Below are 6,849 nucleotides of genomic sequence, written 5' to 3'. Positions count from 1 at the left end.
GGGGGGGAGGGGGGGGGGGGGGGGGGAGGGGGGGGGGGGGGGGTGGGGGGGGTGGGTGGAGGGGGGGGGGCGGGGGGGGGGGGGTTGGTGTCGGTCTGGCTCCCGGACGCTGGGATCGTCTAGGATTCTGGTGACATCCTTGCAAATAACGGGGAAACTGGGAGGCAGGCAGTCTTGAAGAATACTGATGGTGAGCTGAGTACTAAAACCTTAAGGAGGGGGTTAAGAATCAGGAATCTTGGATCTGAGGGTGGAGGGGAGGGTGGGTGGAACGATAAGGGAGTGGGTTGACTGCAGTAGGGGACCTGGAAAGAGAAGCAGCAGTGTCTCTAAACGAGTTGGGGGAAGAGGGCTGGGTTTGCTGAAGAGGGTGGAGTGCTGGGCATTCTAGGGTAGTGGTTGGAAGAGTAAAAAGGAGTTTCTAAATAAGGAGAGGAAAATGAGCAGAGGATGGGGAGAAAGGTTGAAACTGAGGCAAGGGGAATATTTATTAGAGAAGTAAGGGTGCCTGGGTATGGAGATGGAGGTAGGGGAAGATGAAAAATAAGGGAAGGGAGTAAAATGCAGGAAGCCGGGGCTGTAATGTTGGATTGCAGTGTGGAGGATATATTAGGGAAGGGAGGAGTTGGGTTGTGGAAAATCCTGTCTGATATTCGTTGGGCCTTTGGGAAGGCAGCGACAGAGCTGTAACTGCAGTGGTGGGATTGAGGGCGAGAGGGAGATGGAGGAAGTGGGTGTTTGAGATCAAAAAGTTTCAAGACAGAAGAGACTTATTTCTGAGGAACATAAAAGTGGCCCCTGGGAATTATGCAGGGTACAGTGGAAACAGAATTGAGTTTTGAACTGAAGAAGAGAAGATGGAAAAATTGTAGAGAATCATGGGGTATGGGGGATCGAGACAAAACAGGTTCTCATTAAAGGCATGTGTTACAGTTCAGCTGCTAAACTGATCTTTCAGAAGTGAGACTAGAAAGATTGTGAACTTGTTTCACCTTTGTGGAAACAGCCATTAAGAGGCTTAAATATTTTTGTGTGAAAGAATTTATGAGAAGACAGTACTGGAAAGTAAATTCTAAATTATTTTTGTTAAACTTTCAGTCTTTATTGTTATGCTAGAACAATTTAAAATTACTCTTGTTAAGCTGAAATTTATTTTTATTTGATTAATTAATTAATTAGTTTATTTATTTATTTATTTTATTTATTTTATTTTATTTTTAAAGGTGACCGGTAAAGGGGATCTTAACCCTTGACTTGGTGTTGTCAGCACCACACTCCCAAGTGAGCTAACCGGCCATCCCTATATAGGGATCTGAACCTGTGGCCTTGGTGTTATCAGCAGCACACGCTCCCAAGTGAGCCACGGGCGGCCCTAAGCTGAAATTTAAATGACTTTCATTTTTAAAAATGGACTTTCATTTTAGAAAGTGGAGTTGAGTATTCTAAGGAGAAACTGGGCTTAAAATGCTGAAGATTACAGTGAAAATATATCAATAAAGGATTGAAAAAGCATCATCAGTTAAATATAAGTGTTTGCTGTATCAAATTGTACTAATTAAATCTTATGTATACTTCGTGGCCTTGGATTATCACTGCAGGGGTCAAGAAGGAAACATTTTTCTGTCTCTAGCATTGAATATGCTAAGTATATTGGGTATTTTTCCTGTTTTCCTCCAAAGCATGAGTCCACTGTGGAAGACAGTGTTGAGTTAGTCTGATCTGTCTTATCAATTTTTCATCTGTGTTAACAATATGACTTAAAGAAGCCTAATACTAATTTCAGCTATTCAATTTATGGAAATGGCATTGGTTTCATTTTGCACAGTGGGTGAGAGATTCCTGATCTTAACATGTTTAATCTCTGCTGGCATAGCTTCTTCCCAATGATTTATAATATGGTGAAATTGTAGTTTCTTAGCAACTAAAACAAGATTTTTGGATAGGCCTGCAAAGACTCATCAGGCTATCAGTGATATATGTTCTAAATAGAGCATAGTACATACAGCCTTTCCCTTGAAATGAGCTTGAATTCAGTCACATGACATGATCGGTGAAGTGAAGCTGAGTCGGTAGTTGATCCAAATGGACGTAAATTAATTCAAGGAAGAAAATGGCCATTTTTTGAGTGTGAGTTCATATAGTTTAGCATGCCATTTTATAGCTTTTTATAACATGATACTGTTTCCTGTGTTAATATTCAAGTTTTCTACTGCTAATAGCTCTTCAATAGTCTGACCCCATGGAGTTTGTATTTTCTTACAGTGCTTCAGAAAGGGATACTATACTCTGTATGGTGTTGAAATATTAGGTTATCTATTAAAACGATGATTTGAAAATAAATCTAAAGTGTTTCTGGGTTGGGAATATGGTAGTTTAGATTGAGTATAGGTGTTTCTCAAAAGGCCTCTGTTTCATTTTCTTAAAATGAGAAATATGAACTAGATGACCCTCAAGGTCTCTTCCAGCTCTAAAAAGAGTCTATGACCCATTACCATAGGGATTCAGGGCTTTCATTCAGATAGATTTTGTTTCCCATCCAAGTGTTTAGATTTATGTCAATGACCACGTGTTTCAAGTAAAATCTTTATTTGTTGATTTTTGTATGTATCATCAAAAATGTTCGTTTTAAAGAAGAAACTTACCCTAAAAAGTAACCTTCCTTATAAGGCATTCAAAAGCTTTAAACTAAAATTGAGTGTAAACCGAACAGTATAATGTGGTGATCAAGAGCACAGGCTTTGGACACTGATAGACCTGGTTTGAGTTCTGGTTCTCTGTAGCTGCGTGACCTTGAGTAAAGCAAGCCTCAGTTTCATCATCTGTAAAATGGGGGTTACAATAATGTCAATCCCCTAGGGATGATGTGAGGATTAAATGGGAATGCCACTTATATTTCAGTCTGGCATATTGTGACCTCAGTAAATGTTAGCTACTACTATTATCATTCTTTATAAAGCAGCATTATTATTTTTCTTCATATATATTGAACCCTTAATTGTTAATGCTGCTATCTTGAAAGGTAAATAGGCCATTTGTAAGCCCCACACAGACATTTGTGCTTTTGCTTATGTAACATTTTTAGAAAGGTGACCAGCTGCAGTGTGTCTGCAATTGCAAATTTTGGTGAAGTTCATATTTCTGTTTGATCGTCTGGAAGATTTCATGGCTTTCTTTTTTTTTTTTTTTTTTTTCAGTGAACCAAATATCTTTCATATGGGTCAAGTCCCACCTTCTCATAGAATACCATTGATGTGAATAAGAGAAACAGAATATAGAACCTGGCACACAGTGGGAGTGTTACAGTTGTTAGCTGAATGAATGGGTGTGGAGTAAAGTGGAAACATGTAATATATTCTTACAGAAAATACAAAATTGGATATTAAACATTGTTCAGTGGAGGAAAATAGGAATCTAATGAATTTTATTATTAACAAGCTAAATTTTAAGAAACCATTTTGTTTGGGTGATGTTAGATAGTTGTGAATGTTGTGCTTTGTAACAGTGCCAGGATTCGCATTAGGTGAATCTTTTTCTTTTCTGTCAAGTGCTGTTTGCTTCAGTGGTTTGACAATTTTCTTTCCCTGAGTACATTTTTTGAGGTATATTTGCTATTGTATGTCTCCTCTTTGGGTGAACTGAAATGAGCAACAGAAGACAAATCTTATCTATGGCAGCCGTGGCACAAATGACATGTCAAATGTCAAGCAATAGATTTTAACATAATTAATCCAAATAAGATTTGACCAGAAGAAATAGTTTTCCTTGGAATTAAGCTTTTCTTAAGGAGATCATAAGACTTCAGTCTCTCAGGCAACTGACTAAAATGTCATTACTGATATAATGGAGCACCCAGGCATGAGAAATTGGTCAAGGGTCTGGGAGGAAAGGCTGTGTTACTATATCAGGACCTGTTTCTGGGTTTGTTTTACAAGGTCACTGGATCCAAATTAGAGCTACAGATGTGTTTTGGTACAGATGGTTTTTGTAAAGCTTAATCTATGAATATACCAAGGTTTAAAACAACAAAAGGAATAACCCTTAAACATAAATGTGCTCCACAAGTAATTTATTTGCCATAAATTAAGATTGAAGTTCATTACAGGTCTGACTTTGCATAAATTATACATATCTTCATGAGAAATTAGACTATTTTGAAGGAATCCTTTTCTTTTTTCTCATTAATACAATTTTAATGCAAAACTTTTTTTTTTAACTTTTAAATTTTTTTCCATCATACATGTTTATGGGATACAGTTTGGTGTTTTAGTAATGCATATATTATATAATGATCCAACCAGAATAGTTAGCATATCTAGCTCCTGAATATTTAACATTTCTTTGTGGTTTTAACATTCAAGATCCTCTTTTCTGGCCATCTTGAAATATTCAGTACCATATTATTAACTATTTATTGTCACCCTAGAACACCAGAACTCATTCTTCTCTTGTGGAACATACCTTCAGACATTAGTAAGAGGTAACATGTTATTGTATTGTCTTAATTTTAATTTTAATTTTATTTATTTATTTATTTGTGGCTGGCCGGTATGGGGAGCCAAACCCTTGACCCTTGGCATTACAACACCATGCTCTAACCAACTGAGCTAACCAACTAGCCTAATTTTATTATTTTAATAAAAAGTGATTACTTAACGGGCCTTCAAAGATGACCAGATATGACTAGAAAAGTGCTGTGTCAGCTTGTAAATGACTTCATTTAATTAGTTTGAGGTACTTTTATTTTTTTAAAATATAACAAGGATATGCACATTTATTTGTTCAGATAACAAACACATAAACTGAATAACAGATGAATAACTAAATACTCTGTAAAAAGTAGGGCTTCTAATTTTCACAGAAACTGGAGATGTAAAGCTTACTTAAATATAGATATTTCATTTTATAATTTCTGCCATTATTTGAAATAGCTCTCTAAAGTCTTCCAAAAGCATGCACATATCAAATTAATTTTAACAGAGGAAGATGAGTAAACTTTTCATAGGCAAATTAATTTCTGAGCAAATCAGCAAGTCTAGTTTGAGGTACTTTTTAAAAGTAAGGTGTTCGTATGTAAAATCCGAAACTTGCTAGATCTATGTAAAGGTTTTTACAACAGACAATTTGGGAAGGCGATAAGGTGCTAATATCTATTACAATGAAGTATGTAGAAAAACAATGACCATACTATGTTGGTACCATATAAATGTTCAATAAAAAGTTTGAATAAAATTATGGAAAGAAAAAGAGAATTTTGTGAAACATTTTCTTTTCAATTTATTGTTTACAGTGAGAGCACAATCTGGACAGGATCAGAAGTAGAGAATGAAGTTGTAAGAGAGAGAAAGACAGAAGAAAGGCTGTAGTATACAAAGAGAAAAGCAGAATGCAAGAATGAGGAATGAATTTTCCTTTGAGAAGCATCCGGAAAAATAGAATCTGTTAGAAAGAATAAATAGACGAGGGACCTCTAAGCTCACACATCAGAATTAAAATAAAGGTGCAAAATCTCCTTCTCTGAACAATCGGCTTGGCTTTCAGTATGCCTCTTTAAACAAAACGTTGTCATTTTATGTGAATTAAAAAAAGCCATTGATAACATGGAGTTTAATTTTAAGCATCATAGATAATGAATTTTTAAACTTGCTTGTGAGATTATTGTGGACTTTTTTTTTTTTTAGAATTTCTAAATTTAGTTGGGAAGGATTAGCTTTGGGAAGATAGGAAACCTCTCCAGTAAAATTGATTAAAAACTGTTATTTTATAGGTTTCTATACTTAAATAAATTTCTTACTGAATTTAAAAGTAATCCTGTGTAAAAACATTATTTCAGTGATATCGATGTCTAAAGTTAAAAGAGTGAATACATAAATAAAATGTACCTGCTTTCAAGAGTTTATTCAATTTAGGAGGGGGATTCAAAATTTGTGCCTAATTCCAATTTAGTATGTTATCTAAAATTGGCAGTAGGCCTGTTTTTTGGTTTGCTTTTGTATGAACACAAAGATAAATATTTGCCAATTAAACTTAATTAATTTGAGGTTATTTTGACCTGATTGCTGAGAACTTTTAATTGGTATATCTGTGTTGAAATGGGGCTTACTAGATATTTAAAGAATTTCCTAAGTATCTACATTTATTTGCACATGGTAAGTTAGGGGAGACATTTAATGTTCCTCAGACACCTGCTGGTTTTTTGTTTTGTTTTTTATTTTTGTTTTTCAAATTAAAAAAAGCTGAGTCTTACCTGGGGGTTTTTTGTTGTTGTTGTTTTTGTTTGTTTTGGCAGCTGGCCGGCAACAGGGATCCAAACCTGGACCTTGGTGTTATCAGCACCATGCTCTAACCAGCTGAGCTAACCAGCCAGCCCTTACCTGTTAATTAAAACAGAATATGGTCAGCTTGATGGAAACATCTTGTGTTGAGTTCCTTGTACTAAAAAGTACTAAATGGTATCCTTTTGTATTTCTGAAAACAATTGTGGAATGTTTTAAGACTAGTCTTCTGAACAAGTAATCTTAATTACTGGAATGTTATGGTATTTTTTTTGGTATTTTCCAGAAGTATATCAATTTGAACATACTTCACTTCCCTTTGTTTTATCATTTTTATACCCCAGCGTTACTTCAAATTGACCAGACAATGAAATATAAATGAGATGATGTGAAATTGTGTCAGTTATATGTATTATGTAAGGTTTTATGATTAGAAAATAGTAAGTCCCAAATTGTACTAATATCATTTTTTATTTTTTGTACTAATAGTTTAATCATATCCCAATGGATACATCCTAAAAGTGATTAAGTATAAAATACATGGCAAAACATGAAGTCATTTTCTTTTTTTTTTTTT

At 35.2% G+C, this 6,849-nt stretch overlaps 1 protein-coding gene across 5 annotated transcripts in view; it reads left to right on the top strand.

Moving 5' to 3' along the window:
• The window catches only part of NPTN (neuroplastin), a 68,528-nt gene that overhangs the window by 797 nt on the left and 60,882 nt on the right, over positions 1 to 6,849 (top strand). The gene's annotated exons all lie outside the window — the stretch shown is intronic.

This window comes from Galeopterus variegatus, unplaced genomic scaffold (genome assembly GCF_000696425.1).
Source record: "Galeopterus variegatus unplaced genomic scaffold, G_variegatus-3.0.2 Scaffold1454, whole genome shotgun sequence".
In the NCBI taxonomy this organism is placed as follows: Eukaryota; Metazoa; Chordata; class Mammalia; order Dermoptera; family Cynocephalidae; genus Galeopterus; species Galeopterus variegatus.
Note: the sequence above shows the minus strand (reverse complement) of the source record. Positions and strands in the feature narration are given on the sequence as shown.